Source organism: Petromyzon marinus, assembly GCF_048934315.1.
Source record: "Petromyzon marinus isolate PM22_M1 ecotype Great Lakes invasive population chromosome 84 unlocalized genomic scaffold, UKy_Petmar_22M1.pri1.0 chr84_unloc.3, whole genome shotgun sequence".
Classification (NCBI taxonomy): domain Eukaryota; kingdom Metazoa; phylum Chordata; class Hyperoartia; order Petromyzontiformes; family Petromyzontidae; genus Petromyzon; species Petromyzon marinus.
In genome coordinates this window covers 303951-323543 of record NW_027422640.1, presented here as the reverse complement: position 1 = coordinate 323543, position 19593 = coordinate 303951, and the positions used below count along the sequence as shown (strand labels likewise).

At 46.4% G+C, this 19593-nt stretch overlaps 1 long non-coding RNA gene across 1 annotated transcript; it reads left to right on the top strand.

The window, feature by feature from the left end:
• The first annotated feature begins 15139 nt into the window (after positions 1 to 15139).
• On the top strand, positions 15140 to 19379 carry LOC142908421 (uncharacterized). The gene is made up of 3 exons (XR_012931745.1): positions 15140 to 15246; positions 17585 to 17677; positions 18549 to 19379. It is a non-coding gene; the product is annotated as an uncharacterized LOC142908421 (long non-coding RNA).
• The last annotated feature ends 214 nt before the right edge of the window (positions 19380 to 19593 follow it).

Genomic DNA, 19593 nt, shown 5'->3' with positions numbered 1-19593 from the left:
TGAATAAAGGTGTCAGTTTTTGTGCCAGTCAAAAGGGTAAAACCTATTCCTATATCTTGTTTCTGGCAAAGGAGGTCTCATAATGTTAATGCTCACCCCGAGCCCTCAATACTCTGATAGTGCGCTGTTTTTGAGTTGTGCGCCTTTTGGCGTCTTCTGGTCCAACACCAATGGAGACTAGGCTCTATGAAAAGCTGTCTCGGGTGTGGACCAATCAAATTCAAGGACAGTGCATATTATTATCAGAGTTGTCTTTTTTGTTTGCATTTTGACTGCTTGTGTTGTGGTCATTGCAAACATGATGCCTTGAATAAAGGTGTCAGTTTTTGTGCCAGTTAAAAGGGTAAAACCTATTCCTATATCTTGTTTCTGGCAAAGGAGGTCTCATAATGTTAATGCTCACCCCGAGCCCTCAATACTCTGATAGTGCGCTGTTTTTGAGTTGTACGCCTTTTGGCGTCTTCTGGTCCAACACCAATGGAGACTAGGCTCTAAGAAAAGCTGTCTCGGGTGTTGACCAATCAAATTCAAGGACAGTGCATATTATTATCAGAGTTGTCTTTTTTGTTTGCATTTTGACTGCTTGTGTTGTGGTCATTGCAAACATGATACCTTGAATAAAGGTGTCAGTTTTTGTGCCAGTTAAAAGGGTAAAACCTATTCCTATATCTTGTTTCTGGCAAAGGAGGTCTCATAATGTTAATGCTCACCCCGAGCCCTCAATACTCTGATAGTGCGCTGTTTTTGAGTTGTACGCCTTTTGTCGTCTTCTGGTCCAACACCAATGGAGACTAGGCTCTAAGAAAAGCTGTCTCGGGTGTTGACCAATCAAATTCAAGGACAGTGCATATTATTATCAGAGTTGTCTTTTTTGTTTGCATTTTGACTGCTTGTGTTGTGGTCATTGCAAACATGATGCCTTGAATAAAGGTGTCAGTTTTTGTGCCAGTTAAAAGGGTAAAACCTATTCCTATATCTTGTTTCTGTCAAAGGAGGTCTCATAATGTTAATGCTCACCCCGAGCCCTCAATACTCTGATAGTGCGCTGTTTTTGAGTTGTACGCCTTTTGGCGTCTTCTGGTCCAACACCAATGGAGACTAGGCTCTAAGTAAAAGCTGTCTCGGGTGTGGACCAATCAAATTCAAGGACAGTGCATATTATTATCAGACTTGTCTTTTTTGTTTGCAATTTGACTGCTTGTGTTGTGGTCATTGCAAACATGATGCCTTGAATAAAGGTGTCAGTTTTTGTGCCAGTTAAAAGGGTAAAACCTATTCCTAAAACAAACCTTGATACTCTATTATGAAAGATTATACTGGAATTTGCACACACAGTATGGCGTTCATTCAGAGATCCATAAGAAACCCTTATCACGTTGTTAGCACATTGGGTCATGGAACAGTTGAGTATTCTGTAGAGTACGCGAGTATGTGCGGCGATCATTAACGAAGGTGCTTAAAGATTACATGACGAAATTCATACGAAAAGGCGATCAAAACAGTTATTATTCCCAAAGGCACAAATATATCAATAGATCCATCGGCAAGATCAGATGATTACAGAAATGGCTTGGATTGAGGTTGTGTGGTGGGGTGCATGCTGTCTCATGGGAGATTAATTAATTCGTGGACGGAATTGTATAAGGAAACCGGTTTAATACGATTTCTCCCCGTGAGCGAAGCTCCGTGGCGAAACACTGGCCTACTGTACACCATCCATATCACTAAAAACACACGAGTCATTGACAAAGGCCTAATTCTCAAGACGGGAACCATCAGTGGCCGTGAAGGTATCGTGACAGACCGAGTGATAACCATCCGTCGTTTATAAGTATAGTAATAATTTTTCCATCTTAACTATTTTGTTTTGGATTGTACTTCTAATCGCATAAATTACCAACAGATCCATCAATCCGAATTAATTCATGACACCTTCGCCACGGAGCTTCGCTCACGGGGAGAAATCGTATCAAACCGGTTTCCTTATACAATTCCGTCCACGAATTAATTAATCTCCCGTGAGACAGCATGCACCCCACCACACAACCTCAATAGAAGCCATTTCTGTAATAATCTGATCTTGCCAATGGATTTTTTGATATATTTGTGCCTTTGGGAAAAATAACTGTTTTGATCGCCTTTTCGTATGAATTTCGTCATATAATCTTTAAGCACCTTCGTTAATGATCGCCGCACGTACTCGCGTACTCTACAGAATACTCAACTGTTCCATGACCCAATGTGCTAACAACGTGATAAGGGTTTCTTATGATCTCTGAATGAACGCCGTACTGTGTGTGCAAATTCCAGTATAATCTTTCATAATAGAGTATCAAGGTTTGTTTTGTTTAGATGTTTAACGACTCTCTCTCTCTCACCAACTGAGCTCGCGTTATGCGGCGGAATTAACCACAGGTGCTGTTGTCAAAGTGAAACAACGCAAGTCGTGATGGTTACTGTGATGATACTGTGTTGAAATTCCAAGATCGAGAGATCGCATATTATGTTAAAATTAAAGTTTAGTTAGAAAATCAAATTGATTAACGCATAAGTGATTGTGTGATTCTTTCCTGAAATCTATGCATAAGAACTGGTTCTGCGTTGAGATATGAACTTGGTGACATTACATAAACGCTCTAATCCATACTCAGTAAATGTTAAAGCAAGAATAATTGTATTATACTGATCGATAATACGAAGTTAAACAACGAAGCCGAGTTGACTCTGGCATACTCGCATCACACTAGCATAACTGCATACGATTAATTATATTATCCCGATTGATAACCAACCCTCGTCAACGAGGCGCGGCCTGATTATCATAAAGGCTGTCATTAACATAACCACACCCACTCGCATAAATTAATACGAATTAGCATAATTTATATGCATGATTACCCAAATTAACATAATTGCAGATAAATTATGCAAATTTCAAACTTCATTTAATATTATTATTTTCATCAAATTTTCATAACCCACATATACAACAACCTCGACATCGTCCTGCCATCCGTCGACAAAGACGACTTGTCTTCTCTCAAAGTTGCAAGATGCATCCAGGCGCACCTGCTCTTGCAACGACATGAGGGGTTGGCGGCGTATACTGTGCCTAGTGAGATGCGAGATACACCCGAAGATGTGGAGCCCATCCAAGCCTGTGCTTCAACCCAAGGCGGAGGCCGGCAGGGGGGGACGGCATGGTGTGACAGGATGAACAACTTCGATGGCAAGATACCTCTCCTCATTCTGAGAGCGGGCACCACAGTCATCCACCTGACTGTCCACCACTCCACTGCACCCGAAGGCGAGTCGCCTTCGGCCCCTGAATCCACCTCACTCATCACGTTCGGTCGGTTTTCATTCCCGTCGTGTGTCGGTGCATGAGGGTTCAGATATTGCTCAGGCTGACTGGCTGCTCCGACCGGGTCGGTGATTGGAGTTGGTCCATAGAGCGATTGCTGTGACCGCAGGTTCATCCGCTGTTATCGGATTGATAGAGGGGGTTGAAATCAGAATGTTCGTCGATACTGGTGCATCCGCGACTATCATTTCCAAGTTGATTTTTTATCATTCTGTCCCCTTTTATGCAAATGGCTGCTCATTGGGCCTCACTGGGAAAATAACAGCGGAGGTGTGTATTGGAGATATTAAATTGATGAGGCCAGTTCTTGTATCAACGTCCCTTGCTGTTCCTTGCTTGCTCAGGACTGACTTCTTGAGGCAGATGCCCCTGAAAATTTTGATCGATCAAGGTTCCCTTGAGTTACCATTGGGCCATCGAATGGCCTTTTGCCTTCTCCCACTCGATTGTTCTTTGCCAACGCTACTGTACAAGCGCTTGCGAGTAAGACCGTAAAGATTCCCCCCAGCACGCAAATGTTGGTTCCTTTACGATTGCGCAAGCCGCTAGACCAGGAGGCGACTGAGGGGGGAATTCTTCTAGGATCCTCAAACAAAGACATTTGTGGTTTGCCGTTGGTGGGGGCCCAAACTATCATAGCCAATTACCAGGAACTGCTCATTCAAGTCCTGAATGCAGGGTTAGACATGTTTGTCATTCAGGAGGGCACCGTGCTAGCTTACGTGTCGTCCATGCTTCACGAGGGAAACATCATTGGCGGTGTAGGGGGTCACGTTGAATACGAAGCCGCAACAGGTTTCTGATGAAAAGTGGATGGATACGCTTTGTTCCGAAAATTCGGAATTGTTCGAGTCCCAGAGTCACCACATCGATGTGGGCGACGCCGCTCCCATCCAGCAGAACCCCTACCGGCTGAGCCCTATGGAAAAAGAACACGTACAGCTGGTAGTTGATGAAACGTTGGCCGCCGATATTATCTCACCATCCACCAGCCCGTGGGGAGCCCCGATTGCTCTTGTTAAAAAGGCAGGATGGTAGTTTGCACTTCTGTGTTGACTTCTGTAAGCTTAATAAGATCTCTGTAGCTGACCCGTACCCTCTTCCTCGGATGGACGATTCCTTGGACGCTCTCGCAGGGGCATATTATTTTTCGACTCTTGACCTATCTTGATTTTCGCAGTTGCCCTTGGATGAATCCTCTAAACCGAAGACAGCTTTTCGCACATCACAAGGCTTATTTGAATTAAATCAGCTTACAATGGGTCTTCACTCCACTCGGCTACGTTCCAGCGATTGACGCAACTAGTTCTGGCAGGCCTTCAGTGGGACTCATGCCTAATATATCTGGACGATGTTATCGTTTTTAGCCGTACGTTTAAAAAACATCTGGAATGGTTACGTGCTGTCTTTCTTAACATGCCTGCGGCGAATCTCAAATTTAAACTGCAGAAGTGTCAACCTGCTCTAAAAATGGGTTCGGTATCTTGGCCACATAGTCAGTAAATCAGGGATAGCGATGGACCTGAACAAAACCACATGTGTCCATACTTGGCTGACCCCCACGTCGGTGGGGAAGGAGGTGCAGAGTTTCATTGGATTTGCATCCTATTACCACCGTTTTGTCACCGGGTTTGCCACGATCGCCAAACCTCTCCACACCCTGACGGCAAAAGGTCAGAAGTTCCATTGGGGGCAGTAGGAGGAGGCCACATTTGTTGTGCTCTGGGATGGCTTGGTGAACGCCCCTCCCCTCCACTACCCCGACTTTTACTTGCCGTTCATCTTTGATACGTATGCTAGCAACACCGGAATTGGCGCTGTTCTGTCTCAAGTCGTTATGGCATGGAAAGTGTTGTAGCATATGGCAGCAGAGTGATGTCTCCGGCGGAACTTTTGGCAACTGTTTTTTTTTGTGCAACAGTATCGCGCCTATCTTTATGGCAGACGCTTTGAGATGCTCTCTGACCATGCAGCGCTACAGTACGCGCTGCATATTGAGCAACCATCTGACCAATTTTCATGTTGGTTGGAAGTCCACCAGGACTATTCCATTACTGTTTCCTTTTGTAAAGGTACCCAACACACGAACGCGGATGCCCTTTCGCGATTACCAACGAGCGACGGGTGAACGTGTTTCTCGGGCCGGGGCGCTGTAAGGCACCTGCTGAAGACTCGCCTCGTCCCCTTCTGGCATTGGCTGAGGTTGACATCTCTGAAGAAAGCCGACGGTCCTGTGGCGCATGACGCCGTTATTGGCATGAACCATGCAGACTTCGGACGCCTTCAGGTGGAAGACGCTTCCCTGTTCAAGTTACAACGCCTTGTCAAGGAGGTGGACGGGGGTGGGAATCGACGGGGTGTAGCCTCTGTCATCCTCAGAGGCAGATTGCTCATGCATTGGAATGGAGGATTGACACGTTACAACATTGTCGTGCCTACTGCCCTACGGAGTAAAGTCATCTGGGCTGTGCATGAGCGACTGTTGCACCTTGGGGTGCATAAGATGCTAGCCACACTTAAGCTCGACTTCTTCTGGCCTGGCATGGTGGAAGATGTCGCTATTGTATTCAAGGGGTGTGTGCAGTGTGCACGGCGGAAACCCCCGTCCAAACTCTGCTGTCCACCATTGCAATCCATTCAGGTTTCCCGCATAAATGAGCTGGTCGCTCTTGTTATCCTTGGTCCATTTCCTACCACCCCTCGTGGCAATAAGTATTTACTGGTGGGCGTCGAATATTTTAGCCGATGGCTTGGCCGCCGCCCAACCAATCGGATTTGGCCATCACCGAGGCATTCCTTGATTGCTATGTGATGGACAAGGGGGGCCCTGAGCATCTTCTGACCGATCAGGGCAAGGAATTTTCTTCAAAATTGCTGCGGGAGGTGTACGACTTGTTGGGAACAAAGAAAATACGCACGTCACCATACCACCCCCAGACGGATGGAATGGTGGAGCGGCTGCAGAGGACTCTGACCTCCATGTTGAGCCATCAGGTCAGTGAGTCCCAGCTTGACTGGGACTTGCATGTTACCGGGGTCCTGGCTGCCTATAGAATGGCCCCTCACCCATCCACCGGCTTCTCACCATTTTTAAAATGTATGGAAGAGAACACGACCCCAAGATTGATGTCCAATTATGAGCCGAGCCAAACAAGGCTAAATCTAAAATTTCGGAGTCCATGCGCTTTACCCATCAGAGGCTTTCAGAAGCACGCGAGGCTTCCAGAGAGAATTCCAATTCGTGCCAATTGTCAAATGAGGGGTCTCCATCTTTCCAGACATGAGTGGCCTTCAGGCGACAGAGCCTGGCTGCACTGTCCCCACATACTGGTGGGTACTTCACTGAAATTGTTTAAACCCTGGAGGGGGCCGTTTGGCGTGATTTGGGTCGTTTGGCTCCAGTGTGAAAAAAAATTGCTTGGGTCAGCGGAGTTGGTTTGTACATCCCTCTCGCCTCAAGCCTTTCATCACGCTGCGTGAATTCATCCCATCTACACTACACAGGGGCCAAGTGTCAGATGTGTCTGGCGAGCTGAGGTGTGTACCCACTGAGGTTGGTTCTCAGGGGAGTCATGTGATCCCATCCTCAGATGCCGCACGTTTTAACATCCCCCAAGCCGCCACCTGCGCCGTCTTCACAAGCTTCGGGAGCGGAAGGCTCGTCTGCCCGGCCGACTGCTCTTTGCTCGATGGGACATTTTGAAATTCCCCCTGGGACCCCCGAGGAGAGTACGCCCACCTCTCCTGGGAGCCTGGCCACAAGGACTCGATCAAAGACTCTTCGGTTTTTGTATATATTGTATATATTGTATAGATGGGTTGAAGTATTTATTTGTTGATGCACACTAACGGGTTGTTCGTTTTGTTCTTTTATTGAAGGGGGAGTTGACAAAGGGGCCCTAAGTGAGGGCTAGGGGGGGTCACGTGGTTGGGATCCTGATCCTGCTCTAGGATTCTGTAAGGTGGTCGTGACCAAGGGTGGAGCCAGCCATGCCGCAGAGAATATAAGCCGGGTCCCGAGAGGGACCAGGGTTGTTGTTGTTGTTGTTTTTCATCCTGGAAGAAACATTCGTCGACGGTCTACGTTCTATGATCTACGTTCTCCGTTCAACGAGTCTCCAACACGTGTACCTGGACCCGAGCTGTTGGTCTCGGTCTGCAGTAGCTAGTTACGTTGTAATTAGTGTAGTTAGCCTGGTGGTCACCACCATTGGTTGTTATTCTAAGGGGAAGTTACCCTGTGTGTTGGAGTTAAATAAATGTGTTGCCTCCAAGTCTACGTCTGCGACTCAGTTGAACTCACTACACATTTACAACTTAGAGCGTTATTACTACGGCTATCAGTCAGCCCTGATGGTTTCCACCTTATCGCTCCACAATTAGTCTGTCCCAATCTCGTCCACCTTGTTCTTTGTGCATCCCCGGGCAAGTGCGGAGATCGCGGGCCTCGCTCCCCTAATATACCCCCTTGGCCCCGCCCCTATGAGACAGTGCCCCCACTCCACTGTGGCAAGTGTATTGTTTATTGGATAATTTATTATCATCAATACAGTACCTTCCGGCCACCTGTTTCTAATTATCTCAACGTGTACGCTCTAGCACTTTCTCTTTACAGTCCCCTACACAAATACAATGTCACTGCTTATAGTCAACACATCTTCTATCCTCTCACATATATTCCTTCTGCATTCTCCAATCCATACTCACCAGCAACGTGAATTATGATGAAAAAGCAACATTCGACCACTCAATTGGCATTGAAAAACCCTCTCCCAGCCTTGTTGTGATAAATTATTTTCCTGATCCTGTTCAGGTAATGCCATTAACAATTGTATATTTCTCTGTGCACTTGCACTAACCTGGATCCATGGTACCACCGTCAAATAATCATTGCAAATTCATCACCTTAATACAGCAGTGACATTTTTCCTACGGTGTTGAAGTAGATAGTGCCTCCAACTGATGAAACAATTAAATTCTGAGTATTCCAGATGTTGGCTCTACAGATATCCATAGATTTACAGACGTTCGGATTACGGAATTTCGCGTTCATGCAATTGACAAATGATGGACATTTTTCTATTTACGAAATCGAATTTCCATGTTAACGAAATTTTACACGGCACACGCCATGAAAGCATCAAAGAAGAAGCACCCAGGAGGATGCGTCATCCATCCGCGACACTGTCACAGTATATCCCTACAGCTCACCAGTAACGCCTCACATCGCCTTTCTAGGCATTCCAACATGCAGATCGTTTGGTGAGTTCCCTTAAAAGTATGGATCCTTGCAGTCGCGAAAGCTTGAAATCTAGAATTAATTATTCGTCTTAAATTAGTTGTTATTCAATCTTCTTAACATTTATGTACTTTCTTATTATTTCTGATTTGTCAATATGTGAACAATTTTTGGTTAGGAGTGGGGTGGAATGATTGTCTGAAACTCATCCCTAATTTTTTGTGTTGAATATAATGGGAAAATATTTTCTGATCACGAAATTTTGTTTGACTCGTGTTTTTTCCAGAACTCATCCATTTCTAAAGTAGAGGGAAGCCAGTACTATGCATGATGTTATCAGGCTCATGTCTAATCTGACATTATCATGTTGGAGGACTTGTGACATCCGACTGACGACGTTCATGATGATCATGGCTTTTCTTTTAGTGAACAGAAAAACACATTGTATCAGTTCAATACTGTAAAATACAGTAATTGAGAAAAAAAGGCAATCGGAGGGGTAACCATCTCGTAAATATTAAAAATGAAATGTCTTTGTTTAAAAGAGCCTGCGGCAGTGGCACCAGGTCAATGGCAATTATGAATGCCTATCATTGTTGGCACTTTCCAAGGAATAGCTCATGTTAATGTCCCACAAAGAGGTACTCATCAACTCCAGAGGGATGAAAGGATGATTCAGTACCTTATCGAGATATTAAGTTATGATCTTTAATGCTAGCTCTCTGTCTTATTGGACCCCTCACCCTCCAAAAACTATTGACAATGGCCATCAAAATCATTTGGAACAATATGACATGGTTCAAACGAATAACTGCCCACTGGAAGCATTTCTGAAGACAACAGATGAATAATTTAGAGAATGCAGAAATCTCTTGTCAACCTTAATTCACTGTGTTCCACTAAATCTTCTCATCTCAACTAATTTTTTTCATCTGCTTCCTTTTTCCCTTCCATAATTTGGCCACCATTGCATTGTTAATGTTGACCTTACATCTGATGTGCTAGATAATCACCTGCCAACTCTAGTTGGCAGGTGATTATCTAGCTAGTTTTATATATAGGATTTTTTACGGAATTTTTTTTTTTGCCGTTGGTCAGTTCCATTCTTTGTCCAATTTTAGCTCAAAAGAGAATGCGTCCTGCCTTGAATCTCGTTGAAAATTTCACGCTCAACGAGGCTGCTACAGAGAGCAATGCACATTATACCATCGGCAAGCCAATGTTTTATTCGTATATGTGACATTTAGTAAGATCAAGTGCAGATGCAAATGTAATTTCATTATTTGTGCAGTCATTGATGACCTGGCTGAGGCCATGAAATATCTGCACTAGAAAAGTCGCTCAATAACAGGAAGCTGATGAAGGACATTGGCAGTACCAGCTTCGCGCTCTGCCCTTGGAGCTGCCTGGCTACTGTTTTCATGCCTTCTTGACTGATAGCATGACTGAACTATTAATGGGGATGATATAACGCTCTAACGTTGTTCACATCTCACAGCCGGAATACTGCCGACTGCTTCGCTCCTGACAAAGCGCTGATACACCGCTGGATCGAGTAGGATGGTCCTTGTGGCGAGGCTCTCAAAGTGGAAGATACCAAATCAGCTTCAACCCAATGGTGGTGTTTAGGAGAGCATTTATCTATGAGTATATATAGGCTGGCTGACAGATATGAAGTTATTCCTTCGGTGGTAATAAACAACAACAATAATAATAATTGTTACCCTTTGTCATACCACTTATGGGTGAAGTCTTTCCATACTGGATAAGTCGTGGAGATTGCTTGACCATACTCCATCATGCTTGTCAACGTGGGTTGATGACGAGAAGGCTCAAGGCCAGTTTGCTTGATGGTAACTATGACTGAGAATCAAACTAAAGTGGTCTGATTCATATTGCAATGGCCAACCATTGTGCCACCGTTACACTCGTATGCATAAGTTAACAGGGAAAAAAACTATACCATTTTTGTTACTGTGAATAAAATGACAAAATAACATTGCCACTTTGGTCAACTCGTCGTCTTGAAATTACGGAATGTACAAACCTAAAGTCTTAGGTATAATGGAAAGAAGGGTTTTGCTAATTGGGCGATCTCAGAATGGGTAGCAGGTGGCAATCCTAATCAAATGCCATTTTTCATATTTCGTGTGTTTAGGTCTGTTGTAGACAAAAAACGGCCTGCGATGAAACATGTCCTCTATTCCGAAGTGTAAAGAAGCTCATTCGCAGGGTACATTTTCATGTAGATTTATTTCGCGATAACATATTTACAGGCGAGAGTACGACTCACACGTTTCACAAGGCTATAACTACCGCAGTCCTGGTGGTTTCTAATAGAGTAATATCGAACAGTCTTTGTTGATGGTTTCTCCCATGTAGATCTCCAACAGTCGGCCCCGATGTCGTCCACCTGCAGTTGTTCTTCAGTCCCCAAGGAATCAACCCATTCGCGGGCCTCGCTCCCCCTTATATACCCCTACGGCCACGCCCTGGTAACTTCCAGCACTTGCCCCCGGTAGATTCTATCAGCAAACTCTATCGTCATCTACTTCCCTTCTCTTCGATGGCAAAGGTTATAGTGGTGTCAGTGTTGATGGGTGGAGACAGGTACAGGGTACTTTACGGGGGAAGGTTCGTAAAAGTCGTACTCCTGCGTTGTAAATACTTTATCGTGAAATAAATCATCAAGAAATTGGAACCTGCAAAGGAGCTTCTTTACACATGTGAGTGTAAGCCTGAGTACAATCTCACGTGTTGTTGCTGTAGAGTATTTTCATTTTACCAGTGGGTCAATGAGATAAGGGGATGGTGATTAAGGTAGTGAGTGATAGGATGGGTGGGTCATTCTTGAGAGCATGAAAAAGTGCGTGAGTGAGGTTGACACAGTGAATGATCAGGTGATTGTGTGAATGATCAGGTAAATATATGACTCATGAGGAGGGAGAGGGAGCATTTATGTAAGTCATAGAGTAAGGGAAGTGGGTGAGTTCATAATGGAGTGAGTGAGTACCAGTTTATTTAGTTGAACAAGGCGAGAACTAAAGCGACCAGGATGAGTCTCATTTGCAAGAGAGACCTGGATCACCCAAATGACCAAAGCTAAATAAACACACAGAGTTACAGTAATGAAAGCAAATATAAATAATACAAAACAACTGATGCGTCACATGGGAAATCGACGTAATGGAGTTAAGGGATGATAGAATATGTGAGTAAGGTGCGACACAGGTGTCCTCTGGCCCTTTCACGACTTAACATTTTTTTTGACTACGTAGTTTGAGACGATTTCCATGGATGTACCAGTAGAATCTATATATCGTATAGATATAATGGGAGGCTGATCGATGCCCCAGTCCGGTCATGGTATGGCTCTCTATTGTTAAACCATATTATGAATGCGGATGATCTGGTGATTACTTCCCACTCTAAGGAGAAGTTGGAGACACTACAGCTAAACATGGAGCATTATCCTAAATTATGGGCTGTTACCATCAGCCTCACAAAAACAAATCACCTCCCTGGGTATTTTACATCATCAAAATGCTCCCCTCCCTCAATTCCCCATGTATTTTGGGGCAGTTGTGGAGAGAGTGGAGATATTTCCGTACTTGGGCAGTGTGCTGATGACCAACTCTGTTTCAGTAGCCGAGGTCTCACTTCGAATCATTCGAGCGGCATTCTATTTTCATCAGCTGCTGAATACTGTGTGGAAGCTACCTGGCATGTCACTCCATACAAACCTTCATGTCTTCTGGACCGCAGTTATGCCCTCCCGTATCTCTCTCAAAAGGAACATCTGCACTGGTGTGAAACATTTTGGTTAGCCCACGATCTATCCAGGGTTTAACCAGACTGGACTTTGTGAGGAGCTCAGATTCCTGGAATATCTGGACAAATGCCCATCTGTGGGCTCCTCCAGCAAGCGAGGCTGCGTTGGTTGTGTCATGCAGTCCGTATGCACAGTCACGGCATCCCCAAGCAGCTTCAATTTGGCTGGATAGATGGTGCTAAATGGGCGTGGTACGGGCTAGAGAAGAGATGGACTGATGTGGTACAGAAGGATGTGGAGCTGATTGGACTTATTGATGACTGGTATCAGCAGTGTCACGATCGGCTTCTGTGGAGGAGGTTCATGAAAAGCGCTGCTGGGGAGTTGGAGGCAGTTGCCCTCCAGCAACAGCATAGGGCAGAGTAGCAAGGCTCAAAACAACGAGCAGAGCGCCAAACAACTGACACAAATAAAGTTGGCACAGTGGGGAGCACGGCTGTTGCATCTGCCGATCATTTTCCTTAGTCAATCCATGGCACCTGCATCTATTTACATGACCTCCTGCCAGCCAGCCTTCGACACTTCACGTGGCCTCAAAATGCACCGAGCAGGGCACAAGTGCTGTGGTGACACTCTTTAGTTATATTGGATAAAGTCACGTAGGTAAAAAATAAAATAACAAAAAATCACGACGTTTCGGCTACAACATAAGCGGCCTTCATCAGGTGAAGGGACGAGACTGTCTGGAGGACAGCGAAAGCTTTAAAGCTGCTGTGGTGATGTCACCGCCACTTAGGGGTGAACGACGGTTGTTCCGTTGTTGTGCGTGTGTGCACGGACGTATGTACGCCTGTGAGTCTCGTGTATGGAGAGATAAAGAGAGGCAGCCGTGCGTTGTGCTGGCCCGTGTGCCATTCTGAGCTTCATAGGCGCTGCTCACTAACAGCGCTTGCCCCAACATTCTGGTAAGGCTATACGGCAAATGATTGTCGCTGTTGTGTGTGTATGGACGTTCACCCCCCTCCCACCGCCCCCGTGTGTGCAGTTTTAGGGACTCATTACGCCCCCTCCCGACAAGCAGACCAGCATCCGAACTAAAGGTAAGTGACAATAAAAACAGATTTTTTTTTCCATTTAAGTAACTTTATGTTTTGCTCACAATACAGTATTTATTACATTGTTGCATGCAAATGTACGATATTTTGTCTTACATATGACTTTGACAATGTTTCCATGTGTTGCTGAACCGTGATAACATCTTAAAAAACTTACAGTATGTGGATTTAAATACAGTACACTATTGTATTCAGACTTATGAACCGTTCGACTTACGGACAGTTCTCAGGAATGGAACCGATAAGTTGTATTATTCGCTAACAGCACCTTCCATTGGTATGGTTGACTACATACGATGCAAAGAAAGTTAAATATAGATACATATATATTGTACAGCACTTTCCCCAATAGTATGTTGATGTTCTATGGGGTATGTTTGTCTTTCTGAGTAATGTTTTAATTGGGGCGGTGTCATTTTCACAATTTCCCCAATGTTTTTACATTGGCCGACTTGCGCGTCAGCAATTTTCGCACCCAATGGATAAATCTCTTCTTCTTCTTCTTGGGCTTGGTGGTGGCAGAAGTGGAGGTGGAAGCTGTGGCAGCGGCGGTGGAAGGGGCATCGGTGGCATCATGGTACATTTGAGACACGGCGCATTTCAATTCTTTCAGCTGGCTACTGAGATGAAGGTTCTCTTCATGCAGCCTCTCTTCCCCATGCCACATGTCCTCGTGACGCACCAGCTTCCCGCGTAGCCTAAACTGTTCCTGGCCTCTCTGCGGATCCAGGAAGTTCAACTCCGTCAGGTGGGCATGCAGCGACCTCCGGAGATCTTTGTTTTCACAGCGCAGCGACATTTGCCGCTGTGCTGCATTGCAGTCTCGGAGAAAATCCGCATGGAGAGACTTGCTCTCCCTGCAAGGCACTCTCGTGGACTCCAGCTCCAACTGGCACTCTTTAAGCTGTTGAACCAGGCTCCTGTTCTCTCTCTGGAGAGTCTCTCGGTTCTCCATCAACTCCTCCTGCTGCTGCTGTAGCTCCAGACGGAGCATCTTGTTCTTCTGACAGAGCTCCACATTCTGCAGGCTCATCCTCTCCGTAGACAGCGTCGTGACCTCATGGTCAAAGTCTGATATGGAAAGCGTAAAAAGAAGATAAATGAAGATCCCCATCCCAAGCATGGCCAAGACCAGAACGTCAACGATCAGCAGCGCCATGCTCAGCTCGTGTTGACGGCACGCGGGACGGAAGGAAGTGTGAGACGCGTCACGAAGGGGCGTGTTATTTATACAAACGTCATTACCGGATGTGACGTACGCTATGACGTAACAGCCATCCCTGCCCACTTATTGGCAACCATTGCCCACCACGTGACTCTACGGCCCCGCCCCTAACCGCGCAGCTCCTCCCCCATACTCTTCTTCCGCCTTCCCCACGTGACGCGAATCGAGCCAATCACGCGAGAGGCGGCGCGCGGTAGGCCCCGCGACCGCTTCCCGCCATTCTTGCAATGGGCGGCGGGGCCGCGCAGGGTGGGGGCGGGGCTGAGTTCACTCCACGTCGCGAGCGGGAGGAGGATTGACGAGGGGGAGGGGTCAGGAGGGACGAGGGGGAGGGGCCAGGAAGGACGAGGGGGAGGGGCCAGGAGGGACGAGGGGGAGGAGCCAGGAGGGATGAGGGGGAGGAGCCAGGAGGGTCGAGGGGGAGGGGCCAGGAGCGGAAGGGGGGGAGCCGTGGCGCCGCTCTTGGGCCGCGAGGCCTCCCCCTGGGCCCGCGGCGCCACGCGGAGACCGCGACAGCAGCAGCAGCAGGAGGTGGTGGTGGTGGTGTTTGTGGTTGTAGGCACGGGAGAGGTGGTGGTGGTGTTTGTGGTTGTAGGCACGGGAAAGGTGGTGGTGGTGTTTGTGGTTGTAGGCACGGGAGAGGTGGTGGTGGTGTTTGTGGTTGTAGGCACGGGAGAGGTGGTGGTGGTGTTTGTGGTTGTAGGCACGGGAGAGGTGGTCACGGACAGGCGGTGAGTGCCGGGTGATGGAGGGGGGTGAGGGAGTGGATTGCAGGGTGAGTGAGTTAATGAGGAGAATTAATAGGTGAGGAGGGTGAGTGAGTTGAAGGGTGAGGTGAGTGAGTGGTGAGTGGTGAGTTCACGACAGGGAGATTGGGGCTGAGTGAGTGAACGCAGCGCACGGTAAAGATCCCCTGAGAGCATTCGCAAGAGTTGGACATTGAGTGCCGCTGTCAGGGTCCACACGCAAATTACTCACTTGGCATGATATACAAATTAACCATTGTAAACGATAACTTTAAAAAAGTCCGCTATTTGTCAGAATTAATGCGATGTGCGTTTACCATATTTGTAGCACGTTATAACCAACGTCAACATCGTCATTTAGAGTAACCATTAGTCCATACGTGTCACTTGCTAATAGTCCCCGGGTCAATCACAACTTTGCCGTGCGTGCAGGCTTTGTCTCTGGCTGCTCGCTAGGGCTGCGATGCCTTTCCATGCCACAAGATGACGTTCATTGCTCCTTCCACACCGCGACAATATTTACTGCAGTGTTCTATAACGCGGTAGTTCCGTTGCTGAATAACACCGCGTTGTGTAAACTCCCTCGTTATAATGACTAATACAGGGTAAAGCACAGTCCGTGATAACAGCGTGAGATGCGTGTGTCGGCTGAACAAAGACTGAGGCGCGTGGGGAGCATCAGGAAGCATCCAGCAGCATCCCAATGCCTCGTGTGACGCTGTGCCCAGGCAGCCGAACAACCGCACATTCCTACTCGCGCGACGTGGTTCTGTTGACTCAATCGCGTTATATCCACTTAGCATCCGTGTCATAAAACGTGTTCCCTAATACATTCATCGTGCTATATCCAATTGGCGTTATGAAAACACGCGTTGAGGCAGAACGAACTCTATAAACTATTTTTATTTTACCAGGTGAGACCCACTGAGCTATGTGGCTGTTTTCCAGAAGCGACCTGTCCACAAATGATAGATCAGCTAAATGGCTAATCACGTTAGAAATGTGTAGCACCAGCCACAAATACTCTAGACATGGATCCCCTTTGACAGGGTCAGTGTCTACTTAGATTCACTCACTCCGCCTATTGTCATGCGGCGTGTGCAGCTGCGTCGTGACACTTGGTAGAGTGCTGTCTTTGAGGCAGAGAGCTTTACAACCGTGTGCAGTGGTTAATTTGCTTAACAGCTTTACACCGAACTCCTTGCTTGTGGTAAAACATGTTTGCGGCTTTGCTGATCGAGAACTATGCAGATTTAGATTTATAGTAACATGTACTTGGTGTGAGATGAACTTCCAAATAATTTCCTTTGCTCAACATCTTGCAATTAATGTCTTTTTAAATGGTCAGCTTAAGTGATTCCGTGATGTTTATGTAACTTTACCATTAAGATAACCTATGGAGCACAATTATTTCAGTATTATTTTTCATAAGTAAACTTTAAACTGAACCCATATGTGATATTATATTGATTGATTATTTTATTTTTTAATGTAGTCTACATGCTCTTCTGGGGATATTACCCCACATTTACCATTCATTGATGTTCCCTTTGACATTGGTAATTGGCATTGTCACACCATAGTAATTCATGGGCAATTATGTAATTCGCTCTGTCTATCTCTCTCTGCATCTGTCTGTGTGGGTGTCTCTCTCTGCCGGTGTGTTTTTCTTTGTATGCGTCTTTCGTGTGTCTCTTTGTGTATGCCTCTCTCTGTGTGTGGATGTCTCTCGGTGTCTGTGTCTCTCTTTCCTTTTCCACGATGTGGTGTTGTATTTACATGCAAATTCTACCTCTAGCCCCGCCCACTTACTCTTGGGCTGAGCTTATCTCAAGCCAATATAACTTCGTGTTTCAGCAGCTTTCTCGCTATATTTTTTTACCTGATGATGGTTGCTTGTGTTGCGATCGAAACGTCGTGATCTATTATTTTTTCTACCTACGTGACTTTACCGAAAGAACCAAAGAGTATTGTGATTGTAATTTTGATTGTGATTGTTGTGGTGGAGGTGGTGATATTGATGGTGGTGTTAACGATAGCGGTGATTTTGGTGGTTGTAATGGTGGTATTGATGGTGGTAATGGTGGTTGACTATTACCCCTCTCGTGTCCTTCCACCACCAGGTTTAAGAATCTGCTGGTGTCTGTGCTGGAGGTGGACGTCGGATATCTGTGCAGTCTGGAGTGGTGGACAATAGACTTCTGCAGCTCAACCAGGTGGACGCACTGGGCAGGGAGCAAGATGGTGGTGGCCTTAGAGACCCACTTACTCCCACAGAGAGCCATAGACTCACTCACAGAGTGCACTCACACAGAGAGCCAAAGTCTCACTGACACAGAGCCATAGGCTCACTCACATGGAGACACATAGACTCACTCACACAGAGAACCATTGATTAACTCATTGTTTTTTTCGGTAAAGTCACATATGTAGAAATACCATAAAATTATATTAAAATAAATCAAGCACGACGTTTCGACCGCAACACAAGCGATCTTCATCAGGTGTAAAAACAAATAGCACATAAGGTGACATCAACGCAACACATAGAGAGTGTTAAACTGCACGGAGGTAAATACAACAAGAAGATGAGAGACGAGAATTCAAAAAACCTAAGAAAATTTTACGTGATGCAATACCAGTCGGCCAACGACACAGTTAGACACTTGCCTGGCAGACCACGAATTTCAGAAGAGTGCTAAATTTCGTGTTCATCCTCTGGGTTGAACATACCAGCATAGACAGAGTGAACAAATACGAGGTATAAGATAGCAGAAATACATATACAGGGACACAAGAGGTAAGAAGAGGAAAGACGGACAGAGAAGCAAGAAAAAAGGGGCCGGATGGATGAACAGACAGAGGCTTAAAATAAGTAGCAGAGGTGGGGGGAGGGGCCGAAGAAAGCAAGGGGCACCCCACCCCACCCCACCCACCCCACCCACCCACCCCACCCCACCCACCCCACCCCACCCACCCCACCCCACCCCTCCCACCCCTCCCACCAATCCTCCCCCCAACCCTCCCCTCAACGCTCCTTTCACTCCTCCCGTCACCCCTCCACCCCTCTCCTTTCTGCTGCGTAAGGGCCAGAGGCTGAGAGCACAGCAGAGGAGGCTACACGGGGAACTGGGCCGCGTCAGGGGCGAGAGACGCGGGGCGACTCGACACTTCACAGCGGCCTTCATAGATGTGTACTGCTTCATTCATAGGAGCTCAATAACAGCACTTGCCCCACCAGTCTGTGGAGCTCCATGGGGGATGTTTGTGTCGGAGCTTGTGCTGTAGGCATAGACGACGCGCGACCGTGGATCCTCTATAGGGAGCGCGCGTCTGCTGTGGGTCGCATGGAGCTGCACGAGCGGACACCGCCGCAGCGATTCCCATACCGAGTCACGAGATAGGCGCTGGGAAACAATTGCGCTGAAGTGTGTTGCTGGGTGGATGAAGCGAGCACCACCATGGTGTGCTTGCCTTGTATGGTCAGTCGTGTGACTGATTATTATAATATATTAATTCACACCTGTGCACCGTGTCATGGCAGTTTCTCTGTTTTCCTTCATTGCATTTTTATTTCAGAAATATTTCACCTGCAAAATAGATTGAGTTTGAATATCTCATGCGAAAGGGTGCCCAGGGCATGTGGGGTCGTCCAATTGCACAGTGTTTAGCGCACATCACTACACACCCATGGACTAAATCCAGAGGCGAGTGACAAATGAATCAGTTCTGCCCCCCTCGCTTCACCAACCCGCACTAGTCGGCGTGGTGAAATATGGTAAAAAATCAACACGACCGACAGGGCATAGGGTGTCCATTATCCAGAAGGGCTTTACTTTATTATCACATCCACATCTAATTGTGGATTTGGTTATTTTTCTTTAGTTATCTTTGTTGTATAAATACAACTTGACAAGATGTGTACTGCTTCATTCTGGTACATTTACTGTTTTTCAGTGCATTTCAGCACTGGGTGTGTTTGTTGGATTTATTGTTTGTCGATTTTTCATTGAACTGACAAATGGTGTAACCTGGTCCCTTGGGTACCCAGGCCTTCCTATAGTATAACTCCAGGAATCGGCAGATTTTTATTTTATTGTACCAAGTAAGGACCACTGAGCTATATAGCTGT